The 17,928-nt window shown below is 44.5% G+C and overlaps 1 long non-coding RNA gene across 1 annotated transcript in view; it reads right to left on the bottom strand.

Annotated features, from left to right (window-relative positions):
- LOC118970314 (uncharacterized) overlaps nt 1-17,928 on the bottom strand; it is a 396,329-nt gene continuing 378,401 nt past the window's right edge. Inside the window, exon 14 of the long non-coding RNA XR_012121541.1 lies at nt 1-87. This is a non-coding gene — a long non-coding RNA (uncharacterized lncRNA). The remainder of the gene's footprint in view (nt 88-17,928) is intronic.

The following is a 17,928-nucleotide window of genomic DNA, read 5'->3' as shown; positions in this document are numbered from 1 at the left end:
ACCATTCAGTCCCTATAGCCAGTACTGGGAAAACTGCTACTGGAAATGACATCCAATGCCAACACCATGGCTTCTTTTCATGGGAACCTGTAAGAAGAGAATGAGTTAGAACATATCATAATAACGATAATGCTGGGAGTCCCCATTGCCAAGAGATCAGATCTCAATACATGGGCTGTTTTGGAGCTGGATGGCTGCCTTGAAACACAACTTGCTTATTCAACAGAACAGAACTCTGCCCATGAATAGGTATCACACTCAGCAGGGGGGGCAACCTAGGTAGATAACAGTCCAGTGCTCTCCAAATGAAACCAGACCCCTGACCACTTTCATTAGCATTTATGTAGCCAACCAAAGAGTAAACAAACCAAGGAGCCCTGATGGAGTATGGGTGTCACTTCATATCCAGATGGCCTGAGTAGTTAGTGCCCCATCTCACTCATTCACTTGCCGGCCTCAGTGCCAGAATTTGGGGCACATCTACCCATGGACACAAATTTTGCAGAACCCAGGAGATGTTGCTTAGTATTGCAGATTGCCGGTGTGGCAGCTTACAGACTTGGGCCTGAATTCTGATCCACTGCTCATGGGGAAAGCTAACTTCCACTCATCCACATTCCACCATTTGCGGTGTGCAATCATGTCATTCGGGGTAGGCACTGAGCTAAATTTTCCTTCGTACTCACAGGACAGAGTGTGATTACCGGTACTGACTCTGAAGCCAGACAGGCCCAAGCTCCAATCCCAGCACTGTCACTATACACCTTCTCTAAGCACCAGTTCTCTCATCTGTAAAATGGGACTGCTTATGAGAGCACTGAATTCAGAGGTTTCTTGTGAGGGTTAAATATATTAATGTTGGCGAAGTATTTGGTACAGAGTAAGTCCTCAGTGAATAATAGCTACTATTAAGGAGGAAAAATGACATGCAGTTAAATAAACTTCTTTTCCTGAATGCTACCAAATTACAGCCTACATTGATTTTTCTCCTTAACCCTTTTCAACTAGGTATTTTTATTTTAAAAAGTAAATAGTCTCTGTCTTTTCTAAAATTCCTTTTCAGCTCACATTTCTTGTGTACCTGCATACCTACTATGCACTTAGTCAGGTAACACATTTAACATGTGGAATCTCTTTTAGTCTTTACTGTGGTTATAGGTCTGTGAGGCAGCTATTATTATTCCTACTTCACAGTCGGAGAAACTGAGGCTCAGGAAGCCTAGGTGACTTGCTAAATGCATTAAGGAGATAAATTTGAATCCAGGGGTCCTGACTTTGCTGTTCCCTCATAGCCTAAGACTAACATGTTCCAGCAGACGTAAGGGAGCCAAAATATTGACCTTATCAATGCCGCCAAAAAGCGGTATTGAGGGTACCCGGTAAATGGCATTGGGGAACCCAAAATGAGTCTTCTTGCTCTCTTTCTAAATCCAGACCTGGACACTTCCTGTAGCAGGAAGTGGGTCTACAGGTAGCCCCAACTTACATTTCTAGGCAGTCCCAAGCCCACCTTGCTTCCCAGCCGACCCCAGGAGACAGGTCATTTTGCCCGTTTCTCTGCTCTCCACATGGGGATAGGAAGCAAGGCTCAAAGGCTCAGTGCTTGCTGCAACATCAGTAAGAAACAGCGCATGATCAAGGACCTTGGACAGTCACTCTACCCACTTAAAAAAGGTGGCCTAGGTTCTCTTCAACCAGATTTGCCACTACTCCCGTGGGATGCGGGTGGGTGTATGAACAAGCAAGTGCAGAAAACAACCAAACAGTTTAGCCAAGACTTGTCATTTCTGTGGAAATCTGTAGGAGAAAAAAGGGAGGTGAATAAGGATCTTTCCTAATGATTCCACTTCCAAAGCTCATTCTTCTGCCATCACATCTGCCTATTATAGGAATATATCCTTCTCACCAGATGCACCACTTCCTTCTTGATATTTATACAGCTGGCAACCTAGCTGTCAAAGAAAATAAAGCCCCATCTTGGTCAAACCACTCCATGGGCTTGCCATCAGTCTCCTGACAAAATGTGTAAAGAGAAGAAAGGGAAAAGATGATTTAGAAACACACACACCCAACAGTGTTTCCATCCCCCTGGATTCACCAGATGGGAGCCCTGTTATCTCAAAAATCTGAGATCTAGATTCCTCACCTCAGATTATGAACCCTTCAGTATGGTGGCTAAACGTATGGACTTTGTTATTAGAGAGAGCTGGGTTTACTCTGACCGTGTTGCTTAGCCATGAAGCGTCATTCTTTTTCACTGCTACTATTTGAAGTCCCTTTCAATGGTTGGAAAATGCCTTCTGTACATGAGTCTCCATAGGAGGTAAGGCCTACCTCCCAGGTTGGAAGCCAGATTCCATCTCCCCAAACTCCCTTACAACTGCACTGGGATCAGGAAGTCTAGGATTTGTATCACCTTTAATTTCTGACATCACTGTCTTGAAATATTCAGTGTATAGATCTTCCACATTCTTGGTTACATTTATTCCTTGAGGGCATTATTTTAAGTGAAACAAGTCAGACAGAGGATGACAAATACTATCTTTGATTTATGATCTCATTTACATGTGGAATCTAAAAAACCCAAATTTACAGAAAAAGTGAAGAGATTGGTGGCAGTCAAGGATGGGGCAGGGGAAGGAAATAGGTGAACTTGGTCAAAGGGTACAAACTTCCAATTTTAAGATGCATAACTTCTGGGGATGTATGCATAGCATGGTGACTCTAGTTAACAATACTTCATTGTATATTTGAACATTGCTAAGACAGTAAAACTTAAAAGCTCTCACAATACACACCAAAATTGTAACTATGTAAGGTGATGGGTGTATTGAGTAACCTTATTGTGGTGATCATTTTGCAATATATACATATATCAAATCATTATGTTGTCTACTCCTAGGAGTTTACCCAAAGAATACAAGATCTCAGATTCAAAAAGACATATGCCCCCTATGTTTATTGCAGCACTTTTTTTATAATAGTCAAGATATGGAAGCAACCTAAGTGTCCGTCAGTAGATGAATGGATAAAGAAGATGTGGTGCATATACACAATGGAGTACTATTCAGCCATAAGAAAGAAACAGATCCTACATTTGCAACAACATGGATGGAGCTGGAGGGTATTATGCTCAGTGAAATAAGCCAGGCAGAGAAAAACAGACACCAAATGATTTCCCTCATTTGAGGAGTATAACAATGAAGCAAAACTGAAGGAACAAAACAGCAGCAGACTCACAAACTCCAGGAAGGAACTATTGTTCATGAATGGGAGGGATGAGGGAGGGCAGGTGGGAGGGAGGGAGAAGGGGATTGAGGGGTATTATGATTAGTACACTGGTGTGGGGGGAATCATGGGGAAGACAGTGTAGCACAGAAAAGACAAGTAGTGACTCTGTGGCATCTTATTACACTGAAGGACCATGACTGCAATGGGGTGGGGGGGGGCTCAATAATAAGGGTGAATGTAGTAACCACATTGTTTTTCATATGAAACCTTCATAAGAATGTATATCAATGAAACCTTAAAAAAGAAGAATCATTATGTTGCACACCTTGTAAGGCTGAGAGCACTGACAGGAGGAGCAAGCACGTCGGGCCCTGATGACGTGTCAAAGTCCCCGGCTGTTGCCCCCTCCCAACCTGATATGTTAGCCAATCCTCACACCGCTGTAAATCTAAGCTCTGCCTCCCCCTACCTTCTTTAAAAACTCGCTGCCTGTCTGCCTACGTGCGTGAATTCCCCAGCCTCTATTTCTGTAGACTGAGGAAATCTTGCCCGGGTGTTTGCGTTCAAATAAATTACCTGGCCCTTTGTTGCCTCTCTTCGCCTGCTTATTTTGGCTAGAATTTATCTTACATTTGGCACCGAAACCTGGGAAAGAGTGTGAGTGCGGGGCCCCGACCGGCCACCGGCAGCCCCGCCCCCTCCTTCCCCGACCTGGGACCTCAGCCTGCTCTACACTGCGTGGACTATTTTCTGGTGAGTCCCTCAGTTTCCCCCAGTCTGCTTCCCTTCCTAACTCCATTTCACCTGGTCCGTCCGAAATCGTAGCTACGTCCAGGTCTGGGCATTCAGCCCATCTGTTGTGAGTACCCGGGATACTCGCCCCTGGCCCTGCGGTGTGGGAGTCATCCCTCACACAGGCTCCCAGGCCGCCTCCCCTGACTTGGTGTTCTTGGGACACTGGGTGCTCCTCTCAGCGGGATTTTTTTTGGGAAGTGGGAGCGGACATGGGGAACCAGTCCTCCAAAGCAGAGGCTCAGGCCCCACTGCAGTGTCTCATTTCTAATCTGGCTAATCTAATTTGTCCCGGGAAATTCGCAAACGGAAGCTGGTCTTCCTTTGCTCTCAGGTCTGGCCTCAGTATCCCTTGGACAATCAATCTCGCTGGCCCCCTGAGGGAACTTTTGATTTTATCCTCCTCACCGACTTAACTAATTACTGCCACCGGGGCGGAAAGTGGAGTGAAATCCCATATGTGTAGGCTTTTTGGACTTTTCACACCCATTCAGATCTATATGTTAAGTGTTCTCCTTCCCAAGTTTTGTTGGCCCAGGCCTCCGCCAAAGACCGCCGAGCTCTACCACTCCTATTACTGGGAGGCTCTTCTCTGGTGGACTTGGCAGAGGATCTCGGCTACCCCCCTTTCCGCTCCTCCAGGCCCACCACGGGGGCCAGCTCCCTTCCTCATTGTTCATGTCCTCCATCTTGTTCTCCTTCTCTCCCAGTCTCTCCTCCACCTTGCTCTCCTTCTCTTCCAGTCTCTCCTCTGCCTTGTTCCCCTTCTCTTCCAGTCTGGACACCATTTTACTCCACAAGTGCTGACTCCACTTCAGATAAAACTCCCCCATATTCTAGTCTCCTGCCTTCAAGTTCTACACCAATTCCCAGGTTGTATCCCCCACTACCAAAGTCGCCTCCTCTATCCCCTCCTCCAAATCCACCACCGTCTTACTCTCCGCAGCTGGCGCCCAAATGCTCTAGCCCTCCTGTAACTCGCTCTAAGTCACAGTGGTCTCAAGCTCATGTGATAGCTCCTCTGAGAGAGGTGGCAGGAGCTGAAGGAGTAGTGCAAGTTCATGCTCCCTTTTCCCTGGCAGACTTGTCCCAAGTAGAACAGTGATTGGGATTCTTTTCCTCCAACCCCATAATGTTTGCTAAACAGTTTAAATATCTTATTCGAGCTTACAAGCTCACCTGGCACGATGTACATGTAGTCCTCCGGTCCACTCTAACCACGGAGGAATATGACCGTGTCACGGCAGCGGCACAGCACTGTGCCAATGAAGCCCATGCCACGGATGAGCGGGAACCTATGGGCAGAGAAGATATTCCGCTACAAGAACCCCTGTGGGATTATAATTCTCCCGAGGGTGAAGCATGCCAAGATCACATGATTCGCCACTTATTGGCAGGTATGAACTCTACTGCCCAAAAAGCTATCAATTATGATAAGCTTAGAGAAATTACCCAGAAACCTGATGAAAACCCATCAGAATTCCTCAAGCGCCTCAAAGAAACTCTAGGAGCTTTCACTAAGATTGACCCAGCCTCAGTGTTAGGTTCCTGTCTCCTAGCCATGCATTTTATAACTCAGTCAGCTCCTGACATCAGGCGCAAGCTTAATAAGACTGAAGATGGTCCCCAAACCCCTCTAGGAGACCTAGTAGATTTGGCATTTAAAGTTTTTCATGCCCGAGAGGACGAGAGAGAGAGGAAGTCAACTGCCTGAATGGCAGAACAAACTCGTGCCATAACAGCTGCTCTGCGGCCGGCTCATAGAGTTCATCGGGGTGTCCCTGAAGATTGACTCGAACCTCTGGGCCCTTGATTTCCATGCGGTAAAGACGGGCACTGGGCACGGAAGTGCCCCAACCCACGCAAACTGACCAAACCATGCCCCAGCTGTGGTAAGCGAGGTCATTGGAAAGTAGACTGTCCTCTAGAGGGTGGTCCTCCCCCAGCGGAAGAGTCCAGTGGGGGGCAGACACCCTCAAAGGACTACCCTTCAGACCTGCTAGGCATCCTTGAAGATTGAAGACGCCTGGACTCGGACACCTCGATCACCCTCGCCGAGCCCAGGGCTAAGCTGTGGGTAGTGGGTAAGTCCATCTCTTTCTTGGTGGACACGGAGGCTACCTACTCTGTTCTCCCCTCCTTTAAAGGGCCTTTATACCCTGCCAAGGTCTCCATAGTTGGAGTCATGGGAACCTCTTCCAAGCCTTTGGAGATGGGCCCAGTAGCCTGCACTTTTCAAAGCATCCCGTTTACTCATTTCTTTCTTGTCATGCCTTCCTGTCCTACCCCTCTGTTAGGACGAGATTTGCTCTATAAGTTAGGAGCCTCTATTTCCCTCCCACCTTTTAAATGCTTACAAAATTCCAGAAACTCCCTTGTTGCTTTAGTCGGCGAAGGAGAGTTAGACTACAGAGACCTAAGTCTCCCAACTCCCTGGACTGCTGTCAATCCAGTTGTGTGGGACATCTCCATGCCCGTGGCGGCAACCCACCACACCCCAGTTTTAATACGCCTTAAAGACACTTCCCGCTTCCCCTCTTGGCCTCAATTTCCTATTTCACAGGTTCTCCAAAGGGGAATACAGCCTATTGTTAATTGTCTACTCTCGTAAGGGCTTTTAGTGCCAACTAACTCTCCATGCAATACTCCCATCTTGCCGGTAAAAAAGCCTTCTGGAGCATATCGCCTTGTTCAGGACCTTCGAATAATTAATGAGGCTGTTATCCCTCTACACCCAGTAGTGCCTAACCCATATACTCTTCTGTCTCAGGTCCTTCCGGTACCTCTCATTTTACTGTACTAGACCTTAAAGATGCCTTTTTCACTATACCCCTCCACTCAGAATCGCATGTGGGATTTGCCTTCATGTGGGAAGACCCTGATATCTGTTGATCTAGACAACTGACCTGGACAGTTCTACCTCAAGGTTTTAGAGATAGCCCCCATCTTTTTGGACAGGCCCTGGCAGAGGACCTCTCATGACATTCAACGGGCAAGAGTACTCTCCTCCAATATGTGGATGATCTTTTACTTTGCAGCCCCTCAAAGGAGGCCTCGGTCCTAGACACCACATCCCTTCTCAATTTCCTAGCAGACCTGGGGTACAGGGTATCCCCGGCCAAAGCACAGCTGTCTCTACCTCAAGTTACATACCTTGGGCTGACTCTAACTCCCACCACTAAAGCTCTGACGGTGGACCGAGTAGTTGCGATTAAAGCTCTCCTGCCACCTACTTCAGGAGCCGAGATACTATCCTTTCTAGGATTAGTAGGGTTTTTCAGACACTGGGTGCCTAACTTTGCCCTTCTGGCCAGACCGCTCTATGCGGCTGCTACAAAGACTCCTACTGGGCTACTAACTTCACCCACTGAAGTAGCTTCTGCTTTCAATCAGTTGTGGAATGCGTTGCTCTCATCCCCCCTATTGATGCTCCCCGACCTAACCAAGCCCTTTACCCTATATACAGAAGAAAGGGCAGGAGTGGCCACTGGAGTGCTGGTATAGCCAGTGGGGCCAGGGTGCCGTCCCATTGCATTTCTCTCCAAACAGTTAGATGCCACTGCCCGAGGGTAGCAGCCTTGCCTCCGAGCCCTGGCAGCTGTGGGAAGTCTGGCCCGAGAAGCCCTGAAATTAATGCTCCAACAGCCCATTACTGTGTATTTCCCACACCTGTTACAAGATCTTTTGAGTCATAAATCCCTAGCCTCCTTGAGTCCTTCAAGAGTACAAGAATTTCACCTCCTGTTCATTGAACATCCACAGGTAACCCTACAAGTCTCTCCACCCCTTAACCTAGCTTCCTTGCTTCCCGTCAGTGATCAGGCAGATCAGCCCACTCATTCCTGTGGAGAGATTGTAGAAGCTCTTAGAAAACCTAGAGAGGGCCTACAAGGCATGCCCCTTGAAAACCCTGACTTGACCTTTTTCGTAGATGGAAGCTCAGTGAAGGAGCGTGATGGGGTGTGAAGGGCAGCCTATGCAGTGGTAACTCTGTCGCAAGTGATAGAAGCAAACCTACTCCCATCTGGGACCACCTCCCAGAAAGCCAAATTAGTAACTCTTACCTGAGCATTACAGCTGGCAGCCGGGAAGAGAGCCACAATTTATACTGACTCTAAATATGCCTTCTTGATTACACACACTCATGCAGCAATTTGAAAGGAAAGGGGCTTCCTCACCACCAAGGGAACCCCAATCATCAATGGCAGGGCTATTGGCCACCTGCTACAGGCCCTACAGGACCCCAAGGAGGTGGCCATCATGCATTGTAAAGGACATCAAACTGGAAACGATCCAGTAACCAGAGGTAATGCGTTGGCAGACACCATGGCCCGACAGTTTACATCCGGGTCTAGCCCACCCTCTGTGTTTCTTTCCTCCTCTCTACTGCCCCAATGCCCCAATGATGAATAACAACTGCTCCTACATCAAGGGGGAGTGTTAGGAGATCAGGGATGGATATATCTCAGGGGATGAATTGCCCTCCCCCAAGCCCAAGGCAGGGATGTCATATCCAAAATTCATCAGTTTCTACACATTGGGCCAGAAGCCATGCACCAGTTTCTCTCCCCCATATTTGCCCCTTATGGTCTCCGCAAGGCCATAGATGAGGTATACCAAGGCTGCACTATTTGTCATTGCATCTTGTCTCAAGGTGCTCTAAAAATCCGGATGGCCCTCCACCAGATGAGAGGAACCATCCCTGGACAGGACTGGCAGGTTGATTTCACCCACATGCCTAAACATAAAAAACTCAGGTATTTACTAGTTCTGGTTGATACCTTTTAAAGATGGATTGAAGCCTTCCCCACCAACCCAGAGACAGCTTCGGTGGTGGCACAGACATTGGTAGCACACATCATCCCTCATTTTTGCCTGCCTGCCTCGCTACAGTCGGACAACAGGCCTGCTTTCGTCTGTCGGTCACCCAGCTAACAGCTGAGGCTCTCAATATCACCTGGAACCTCCATATACCTTAACACCCCCAATCGTTGGGTAAGGTCAAAAGGGCTAGCGGTCTCTTAAAAGACCAACTAACTAAGTTGTCTCTAGAGGTAAAGCTCTCGTGGCCCAATCTTCTCCCCATTGCTCTCGCTGGGCTGCATGCTGCCCCCCGGGGACCAGCTAGACTAAGTGCATTTGAGCTGATGTATGGCAGGCCCTTCTTACTGAACACAGGCCTGCCCACTACCTCTCCTCCTTTGGCCTCCTATCTTCCTTACTTTACACTGTTGAGGCATCTTCTTAGGGAACACGCAGACCAGCTCCTACCCCAACCTACGTCATCCAGCAACCAAGGAGACGTAGTGATCCTTCAGCCAGGAGATGAGGTACTCCTAAGAGAACTCCAGCCAAAATCTCTCCAACCCCACTGGACAGGGCCATATGCAATAATCCTCACTATGCCCTCAGCAGCCAAACTACATGGGCACTCCTCCTGGTATCACCTTTCCAGGCTCAAACGGGTACCCAGACATGATGAGTGGGTGTCTTGTGAAGTGGGTCCTCTTAAGCTACGGGTTAGTCGTGTCAAGTACAGCCAGCCAAATAGATGACCCTAAAGTCTCCAGGCAGAGCTATTTGGCATGGAAATTCAGGCTTAACCTAACCCTTCCTCATGGAACTGAGGCCCAAGAAGTAGGCACTCAAAGCTGCCTGCGTGCGGGTTGTCAGGCACCGGTTCAAATACCTATATACACAGACATCTTAAATACCTTCTCAAACCCAACGCTATGCTTCCCTTATGACCAGACCTCTAGTACATGTGTATTCCAGTCCAACATGTATGGAGGATGCCATCCTGAAGCAAACAAGTGTAAAGTCCATACAGTAGGAGACACGACAAGGGGAACCAATGACAAAATGTTTACCAAGATACAAAATAGGCTATACATTACCGTTAGTGACCCATGGGACCAATGCTGGGAAAAAGGAGTACAGGGCAAGCTGTAAGAAAGCGGTCAAGCCTTTCCATGGGGCACGATGGACACCAAAAGAGAGTGGACTACTGTAAACCCCACTCTCATGGAGGTCTTAAACACCCAGGCACAGGTATCAAGTAATATTTTAAAAACAGAACAGGCACTAAAACAGAGGATCCAGTCAGGCCCCTACCCCCACTCTCTACGACCAACAGGAACACAACTTACCTGGGCCAGAGTCATTAGAGAAACAGTGCAGTTTCTTAATGCTTTACATATCCTCAGCAATGTGTCTGATTGTTTCCTCTGCACCTCCCTCCAACACCCCCCGGTGGCTGCAGTTCCCATTAGTTTTTTCCAGGCTCAACCAGTAAACTCTGAAAAAGACCACGGCCTCCCTTTAAGCGAGGTACTGATGTGGAAAACAAGCCTTGAGCCCAAAGCTCGGCGTAAGTCCAGGGTCACCAGAAAATGGCACAAAAAGCCATCGTCCCCGCTAACCTGCTACCTGACCTAGCATTCCACTATCTCAGAATGGCCATTGGGAAGCCAATGCTGACAACGGGTAACTGTAGACACTCCAATTTCCCTTCAAGGAGGCGGATTCTTCTCGTGCAATAGCACGCTTACTCAATGCATCAACAGCACCACTGTAGGACCCTGCTTTTCGGTAATGCTAGTGCCCCAACTAACTCTGTACAGCAAACCTGAGGTAAGACAGGCACTAGATGAATGGTCTATATATCAAAACACTAGACAGAATAGGGCAGTTTTTCTACCAGTGCTGGTGGGAGTGAGCCTAGTTACTTCAGTGTCTGTGGCCGCCACAGGGGCAGGAGCGTTAGGCCATAGCTTAGTCAGCTCTCAAAGTCTAGCAAGTCAATTGGCAGCATTAGATGATAGAGTGAGCCTAACCTTAGGAGAAACCTCAACCTCCCTTATTTCCCTCCAGCGACAACTTACTTCCCTTGCCCAGGTTACCCTTCAAAATCGGCGGGCCTTAGATCTGCTTACTGCAGAAAAGGGTGGAACCTGTATTTTCTTGCAAGAAGAATGCTGCTACTATATCAATGAGTCTGGGGTCGTAGAGCAAAGCGTAAAAAAACTGCAAGAATTACAAAAAGACCTCCATAAAACACGAGTATCTGAAGGCAGCCCTTATGGGTGGCTTCAGTCTCCCATAATGGCCTGGCTAATGCCTCTGCTGGGTCCCTTAATAACAGTTTGTGGTTAACTCTTAATCGCCCCATGTGTTTTCGAGTTCCTTCAACAGCGCATAGCAGAAATTTCACACAAAAAAGTTAATCAACTGTTTCTGCGCAACTACTCGCCCCTCCTGACTGAGCCTCCAGCCATCAACCAGCCTTAAACCCCCCCACATTGCCCCTCCTCAGCCGGAAGTAGCCAGATCGAGTCAGCGTCCATTATAACCAAAAGGCTGAAATGTAAGGCTGAGAGTACTGATGGGAGGAGCAAGCACATGGGACCCTGATGACGTGTCAAAGTCCCCGGCTGTTGCCCCCTCCCAACCTGAAAAATGTGCCATATGTTAGCCAATCCTCGCACCGCTGTAAATCTAAGCTCTGCCTCCCCCTACCTTCTTTAAAAACTCGCTGCCTGTCTGCCTACGTGCGTGAATTCCCCAGCCTCTATTTCTGTAGGCTGCGGAAATCTCGCCCGGGTGTTTGCATTCAAATAAATTATCTGGCCCTTTGTTGCCTCTCTTCGCCTGCTTATTTTGGCTAGAATTTATCTTACACTCCTTATACAATGTTATATGTCAATAATATCTCAATCATGCTGGAAAAGATAAACAATAAAATTTTAAAATAACAATAATGACAAAAAAGGCAAATACGTATTTGGCTAGTTTCATATGGCATGACCCTTGTGTTTATAATTTTGGGATAAACAAACCCCAAAACTTATTTTGCTACTATGTTCTGGGACTATGTCTCTTACCAGTAGTTTATAAATGTACATATTGTTTCATTTTCCTTTCATTTTTATGAAGCATCCAAATTTACACAAAGATTTCCATATAGATAAAAATAATGGATCAACTAAAATGCTTTCTTTCTGCTGCAAGCAACAGAAAACAGCAGCTTTAACCCATGAACATATGCTCTTTCTCATACTGAGATGCCAGGAAGAAGTTTGTGTAGGGTGATATAGTTGTCCAACAGAGCCATCGTGAGTTTAATCTCTTCCTATCCTCTGCAGCCCTGCCCTTAAAGTCATGGTATCATGGCTGTCACCTCATGGTCATGAGTTAGCTGCTGCACCAACCAGAGTAAAACCCATCTGCATTTCACTTGGTAAGCAGAAATTGGAAAGAACTAAATGCCAAAGGTGATATATGAGTTATAAGAAATACATATTGGTCATTCACATGACCAAATATATATTTCCCAGGTATATTTGGTTTTCATCCACAGTTCCTACAAACACTGAAGAGTCTTAAAAGTGAAACAGGTGTCTTGTCATGTTAATAAGAGACTTTTGGAACCCCACCCAAGGGCAGGGACTGGAGACTGAAACAGCCAATGGCCAGTAATTTAGTCAATCATGACTATGCAGTGAAGCCCTCACAAAAACCCCTGAGAAGAGCTTATCTTTCTCCACTTCTGGATCCTGCTTCTCAGGCAAGAAGAACTTCTATGCCTGGGGAACCAGAACACCTCCACATGCCTCCGAGCCAGGCTCCAAGCTCCGTGAGGATAGAAGCGCCCTTATTTGGGACCTTGCCTCATGTATTTCTTCATTTGGCTGTTAACTTGTATCCTTTAGGATATACTTTATTAAACTGGTAAAGAATAAGTGTTTTCCTGGGTTCTGTGAGCCACTCTTGCAAATTAATCAAACCCAAGAGGGAGGTCATGGGAAACTCCAATCCATAGCTGGTACGTCAGAAGCACAGGTTAACTGCCTGAGGCTTGCAACCAGAGCCTGGAGTGGGGGAGGGAGGCAGTTTTGTAGGACGGAGCCCTTAATCTGGGGAATCTGGTGCTGTCTCTGGACAGATAGCATCAGAATTGAGTTGAGTTCTCCAACACCTTGCTGGTATTCAAGAACTGCTTGGTGTTATGTGTGGGAAGACCCCCTCCCACATACTCACACATGCTGGAATCAAGTCTGGGAACCTGAATGAAATGATACTATTATTACTAGTGTGCATAATATAATTATTGTTTTATATATAAAAATAATATATATATATAAACACATATATGTGTGTATATGTGTGTGTGTGTGTATGTGTGTGTGTGTGTAAGAAAGGAACACATCACACCAAAGAACCATGTTTTCTGGATACAGTTCTTTGAAATAGCTTTTCTTAAGTCCCATCTAGTGGCTTCTACTTGGAGCTCAGTCACATGTACATACCTAATCAATCTGCTGAGAGCTTCTAGGACAAAGAGAGTTGCATATGGGCTGTATCCACAACCCTTCACTGTCTGCCATGGATGGTAATATGGTTAAAACTGAGCTACATAAATGACATAAATGGTGTGAGAAAATATGTGTAAGGGAAGAAGGTTTGGAGCCTCCATTTATAACTAAGAAGGCTAGGTACCATGTATGAGAAATAATAATAATAAAAATAATGTACTATAGCTAGGAATGACTACTATTTCACCAGACACTGTTTAAAACACTTATATGCATTACTTCATTTAATCCTTGAAACAACTTTATGAGGTAAATACAATTAGTATTCATTTGTCTATGAGGAAACCAAGGCCCAAAGAAATTATATAACTTGAAGAATGTCCCTCAGTGAATAAGTGCACAAGCTGCAATTCAAATACAGCGAGCAAAAAGTCTAACCCCGTTTTGCTAAGAGATAAAAAAGAAAGGGATCTTTTGTTTCTTTTATCTTGTCCTTTTAAGATTTTCTCTGGAAGTCAAAAAACATTTAACAACACATGTGAGTCTGAAACTTAAATTTCCAAATTCACATGACCTAAAATCTCAGAACAAGAATACCAGCCAGTCTATTATTTAGCATAGAACCTGTCCAATTTGGTGTTGGTTTTCCTTAATAGTGGTCTCGGGGTTGATATTTGCCTTGATAATAAAATTACTACTGCTACTAATATTAGTAATATTCCATGCATGGGCCCTTTATATCTACAGGTGTGAGGACATTTTGGAGCATAGCAGGTGCAGTGAAGGAGATGTCTTATGGAAGTGGTCTGGAGTGTGTGGTCGTCTGTTCCGCCAGAAGAAACAATCCACATACCCCAGGGAACCATAACTCCCTTCAAACACCACCAGCAACAAGAAGTCCAGATACAAGCTCACCTCTCATTAGTTTAAAGCAATGTTTCTTAACCTTTTTTTCATTACTGATCCCTAAAGAGCTTATGTGACATTTTTTCCTAATTGTCTCCACTATGACATTTAAATACCACAAATATATCCTATATATGCTTATATAGTGTGGTTCTTAGGAGGGCTAAAAGATCTCAATTTATTCACCCAGAAAACCAATTTTCATCCCCTTGGGATAATACTGTCCTTGTTGAAAGTGATTGATCTATGACTTTAAAAGTCATTCTGAGAAATGGAGCTGCCTCTTGGCTTCCCCAAAATTCTAACAATGGACAAGAAGCCCTAAAAGACTTCAACAAAAGCCTTGCTGTTCTCAGTGTGGTAGTCATTATTTCTATCAATATTTCTGGAGCACAAAGTAAGACTGCACACCTACCACCAGGTGGTTTGGGGAGGGCTACAAGTCTAGTTCTGTCCAGTGACTTGTAAGTGAAAGGGTCACCTATCACTTCCAGGCCAGAATATTTTATTGGTATTGGGGAACCTACAACTCTCTTTTCCTCTCTCCATTGCTAAGCAACATTGAAGATGGTGGCTGCTTTGCCAGCCTGGGTTCCAAAGTGAGGAAACATGGAACAGAGCCCCTAGCTGATCTGCAGTGCATAAGAAATACACCACTAAGATTTGGAGGGTGCTTGTTGTTGCAGCTCAACCCAGCCTATCCTGACTGATACACACAATCATTCATTTGTTCACTTAAATGAATGAGAACCCATTATGTGCCAGACACTGTCCTAAGCACTCGTGGTAGAACAATAAACTAGACAAGTGCTTGCCTTCATGGAACTTATATTCTAATGGAAGAATCTAGTAAAACCACATTCAGCAACTCTAAAGCCCAGGAAGGAAGGGAAACATTGTACAAAAAAAATTAACCCTTCCTCTTTAAGAGAAAGCTAAAATTAGAACATTCCATGCTGTGGATCCCCTCAATGATCTTCTCAGAAATAAAGCCAGATCCAGAGGCTATGGATCCTTCTGCTTCTCCCCCAGGACACCAAGGGGATGTTCAAATCTATTTTAATTTTGAATTTTGAAGTTAAATGATATAGGAAATTATTTACAGAAGGAAATCTTTGGGGAAAGAGTAGGATTTGGAAAGTGTAAAGTTGTGAAGAGGTTGTCTAGACTGCAGAAAACAAAAGGTACAAAGGTGAAAGTAGAAATACTTCTTGCTCAGACCAAATGGACCACAGACGCACCGAGTTACAGGATGAACTAATTCATCAAAACATCAACTTGAGCTCTTCAAAAAGTGATTTCATTTTGCCTAAGACCCTATATTACACAGACATGTTCATTTCCCACAGGATGAAGCCCATTCTTCCTTGAGAGGAATCCTGAGCAGATACACAAATAATTAAACTGAAATAGACCATTTTAACCCCCGCTGCAGTTCAAACACCCCAGCCATCAAAGCTCGCCAGCCAAAACCAGCTGCTTAAGATCATCCTTTGAGGTTCAATGAACTAGGGCTTTGTTAGACCAGGAGTGAGAAAGGATTTCAAAGACAAGGGCCCTCCTTGGGAAACGATTTCCTGATGACCTCTTCAAATTACATGCTTTTTCTCATAATACAGTTAGGCCCCTAATCCTTATTCCCTCCACTGTGAATCTCTCTTAAGCCCCTCAGCTAGTCTAGAAGAAAATGATGAGAAGAAGGCCACATCTCCCCAACCCATGACAACCCTAATGAACCTTTCATAATATAAAATGTATAGGAGACACATTTTCCTGTTTCTGACTCTGCAAGTTCTGGATAACCTGAGTCTGTGTGTTTATATAATGGTTTAACTTGAAAAACAAAAAGATGCTAAATTTTAAACCTTGTAATTATATCATTTCCAGACACCAGCATCATCATTACTGTCTACTTCAATAGCTCCGTCTACGACTACTTCTGAAGACTTCTAATACTTTTGTAATTCTGTTTTGATTTTTCAGCTAAAAACAAACATACATATCTGAGTTTTAATATTAGGTATGGCTTTTTTTTCTGTAAAGTTAAGATAATTTCTGAAAGGATACACATGCCATAAAATCAGCTGCCTCATTTGACTAACTAATATTATTGCTCAGAAGTTTATCAAAGGGCCTTATACCTGAAGAGTTCATGGTACAATACCAGAAGAAAAGGGAATAGAAGGAAATGAATATGAATCGGTTCCTAGAAGCACACACATATACTAGGAATCAAATATCAATTATGTGAAGAGTGTTCATAATAATCTGTTATTTAAAAAAAAAGTGTGCCTAGAAAATAGGATTGGGAGTGGAAAATCTGTTTTCTGACATTAGCTAAATTGGGTGACCTCAGAAAAGTAACTCTGTGCACTGACTGTCTGCCAGGCATCATACAAAGCATTTTTCTCATGAATTAGCTCATTTACTCTTCATGTGCTAACCTTTGTGGCAAGTATTATTATTATCCTCATTTATGAGATAAGGAATATGGTGCACGGGGAAGTTAAATAACCCAAGGTCACAAGTTTCAAAAGCAGGTCCTTGCTTTTAACTCCCTCACCTCTAGATGTTCTTTAAAGTTTCATACAGATTTGGCCCTTCTAAGCTTCCAAAATCTTCAGTTCTAAAGCCCCACTCCACAGCTTCATCTCTAAAATTATGTATAATTCTAGCAGTGACTCTATGTTTTACGTGTTTTTTCTTTTAAAACATTTTATTTTGAAGACTTCAGCCTAAAACCTTAAATGAAATCTTCGGCATGAGTTAAAATATTAAAAGAGAAGATGAAGGATGAGGAAGGGAGAAAACTCCACCAATTATTTCTTGAGCATTTGGCCACAAGGAAGTCACTTTTAGCTCTATGGTTAACTGTCATGGACCTTATATTTTTGGGGTGGGGTGGGAAGGGGGCAGATACATCCTGTCCTCAACTACAATACAATAGGATAAGGAGATATTTGAGTTGAACAATATGAAATTGTCATTTTTGTAAGCCAAAATAGTTAAAGAGAAACAATTTTATATTATATGGATTAAAATGCTCAAAGAACATAGACAAGGGAGCAATCAGTTTTGCTTGGAGAAGTAAAGAAAAGCTTCACAAAGAAGCTGAACCTGATGGAGCCCTGCAGGGTGAGTTAGACCATCACTGATCAGAGAAATGGATAGATGATATTCAAAGGGGAGAAATACCAGAGCAAAAGCAGTAGGGCCTGAGAAACCATGACTAATAGACTCTTATGGTCGAAACTCAGAAACCACTGGGGGGATGCCAGAACTGAGACTAGAAGGAACCAAATTAATAGCTACCATATTTAGCTTGTTCACATTCTGACCTCAACGTTGCAAGAGGAGATATTAGTGGTTTTTAAAGAGTTAAGAAGGCATATGGCATAAGGAAAAGAGTACACATGGATTTTGGTGCCACATAAACCTGGTTTGAATCCTAACTCTACTAAGTGAGTGAACTTGGCCAAATCACTTATCTCCCATGAGCCTCCATTTCCTTATCTATAAAATGGGTTCAATAAGACTTACCTTGAAGGATGATTGTAAAGATTGGAGATGATGTATATAAAGCATTTAGCAGATTAACTGACACACTAATGATTTTCAATTAAAATTCACCCTTATTAGAAGTATTATTAATGTCTTAGAGGGCTCAATGTTTTATAGAAACATT

This window comes from Manis javanica, chromosome 10 (assembly GCF_040802235.1).
Source record: "Manis javanica isolate MJ-LG chromosome 10, MJ_LKY, whole genome shotgun sequence".
In the NCBI taxonomy this organism is placed as follows: domain Eukaryota; kingdom Metazoa; phylum Chordata; class Mammalia; order Pholidota; family Manidae; genus Manis; species Manis javanica.
Note: the sequence above shows the minus strand (reverse complement) of the source record. Positions and strands in the feature narration are given on the sequence as shown.